The sequence below is a fragment of the Octopus bimaculoides genome, chromosome 9 (genome assembly GCF_001194135.2).
Source record: "Octopus bimaculoides isolate UCB-OBI-ISO-001 chromosome 9, ASM119413v2, whole genome shotgun sequence".
Taxonomy (NCBI): Eukaryota; Metazoa; Mollusca; class Cephalopoda; order Octopoda; family Octopodidae; genus Octopus; species Octopus bimaculoides.
Window position 1 is genome coordinate 41861754 of NC_068989.1, and position 2523 is coordinate 41864276.

Below are 2523 nucleotides of genomic sequence, written 5' to 3' on the forward strand. Positions count from 1 at the left end.
TATATATATATATATACACACACACACACACACAAATATATAAAGCAGGCGGGCGAGAGAGACGTGCATACATAATTTCTCCAGTAATCAATAATAATTTGGGTCTTTGTTTTCATTTTTCTTTTTTATTGAATATTCATATTCGCGATACAGTTTCTATTCTCACAGTAATTCTCGCGACTTTGTTTCCTCATAATTCTCTTTAGAATGAATATGCATGTCTTTTTTGACACTGTAGTGAGGCTAAGAGGACTTCCTCGTTTCTAAAGTAAAAAAAACAAACAATAGTTTTGTTACAATGAAAGATGCATTTTAAAGATTTACGAGGTAACAAAATCAGGAACATCCAAATTTTGTTACACACACACACACATACACACATATATATATATATCGTCATAACAGCCTTTCTTTATAAAAGCTAGGGCTCTGTGACCTTAACCATAACGGATCTATTTTACATAGCAACACATGATCCGACCATTTAAACAGGCAACACACAGATATGTAAACAGATCACACATTCAGTTTCGTTTTGTTGGAGATAGAATAACTCAGGAAGGGAGCCTTTGCTCGTTCATTGAGCCCGTAAGAAATACCAGCCAAATATCTATAACCACAGCCGTCTTTAAAAAGAAAAAATAATAATGATAAATAAATATAGTCCTAGATACAGCCTGTTTGAATAACAAATAAATAAACGAGATGTTCAGAGTTGAATCATGCTTGGTGATAGGTCTGCTCAGATAGATTTGGAAGCATAAATAATAGCATCTAGAAACTGAAAGGCACTACTAGTTCTGGCCTTCTGTAATGACAGCCACTAACTGTGAAGGCAATGACCTCGAAAAACAGTCGTCATAAATTTTTAGATTGGCTTTTCAAAAGATAAAACCATGAACCTTCTCTATTTCTCTTTCTTTCTCTCACCCTCTCTCCTAATGTTACAGAAGAATCTCTGTATCAGCTGTTCACTGCAGATCACATTATATTGATTCCGTCAGTAGTGTGTGTGTGTGTGTGTGCGCGCGCGCGTATTGCGTGTGATTACGTACTGTGTGTGTGTGTGTGTGATACAAAATGCAGGAGAGTGAAACTCGAATAGGAGCCAAAACCCTCATTTACTTTTTTGTCTTTTTCCTTTTTATTAGCTAAAATGCGTGTGCGTATGTGTGAGTTTCATATAAGGATATCCGTATTATTTTCTGTCTGTCTGTCTGTCTGTCTGTCTGTCTGTCTCTCTCTCTCTCACACACGTATACGTGTATTTGTATGTGTACATACGCATAGGCATTAGACATACATATACATATTCATACATCAGACATACATATGATATATATATATATATATATATATATATATAATACATATATTCATACAACTATCCATACATATAAATATCACTCACTATTCAAATAGAAACACCTGTACACAGTACTTCCCGTTTATATTTTATATATTCACATGTACGCATATGTGTGCGTATGATTTGTGAACACTGATCAACTGTAGAGTGAACAAAGAAGCGTTTGCACAACAACCCGAACTGCTAGAAACGGCGACTAAATCTCTCTCAAATTACGTTGAAAAGGAAAAGACACATTGGATAATCTAGATATAGTTACCTCTAAAAAGGTGAAGCAGTCTAAGCTAAAACTTCTTTGAACATAGGATTGCTTAATATGATCATACGAAAGGTTAAACATCAACAACGAATTAAATTTTATAAAATATCATACACACGCGTATATATAGTATGTCCTTGGTTCATTTCCAAACGCAAATCTTTATCTGTCTCCAAGAAAAGAGGTTTCTTTTTAATCCACAGATCTTTGAAAGCAGAGTGACTGATCATAATGCAAACAAGGAAATGTGTCAAGTCAGGCTGGTACACACACGCGCGCGGGCACACACACTTTTATAGATATAAAAATGTATACATACACATATATGTATATATAGATATACATACGTACTATATACATTCATATAAAAATAATAAAGGTGTCCGGAAGCAATTTAAAACTAAAAAGGAAATAATTCAGTCACTAAAAGCGACCAAAGGGTGTAGTGAGCACCAGCATTGCTAGAAATAAGTGTCAAAGACTCCTTGGCCACAAAACATGACTTTTTGTGACTAAGGAGTCTTTGGTCACTTTCAGTATACATTCATATATATATGCATAGACATACATGCATATATACACACACACATATATATATATATACACACATATAAACACACACACATATATATACACATACACACACATATATATACATACACACATATATACACACACACACAAACAATTGAGATGACAAAGGAATAAGCGATTATCTTATGAACTTCATTAGCTTACAGCTGTTCTGGATGCAGTGGACTCAAAGTTAAGCGCCTGAGTTTCACCTTATAACTTCATCGGAGCCTATACATATGTACATACATGTCTACAAATAAATATACATACACACACACACATATATATATATATATATATATATATATATATATATATA

General features: G+C 33.8%; 1 protein-coding gene across 2 annotated transcripts in view; it reads right to left on the reverse strand.

Moving 5' to 3' along the window:
* The window catches only part of LOC106880501 (microtubule-associated serine/threonine-protein kinase 3), a 260570-nt gene that overhangs the window by 245819 nt on the left and 12228 nt on the right, over nt 1-2523 (reverse strand). The window contains exon 1 of one of the 2 annotated variants that reach the window (XM_052970661.1): nt 1747-1891. The exons of the other annotated variant lie outside the window; for it this stretch is intronic. The gene's annotated coding sequence lies outside the window, so the exon portion shown is untranslated. Of the gene's footprint in view, nt 1-1746; nt 1892-2523 lie in introns of those variants that run through there. 2 annotated transcript variants of the gene reach the window in all.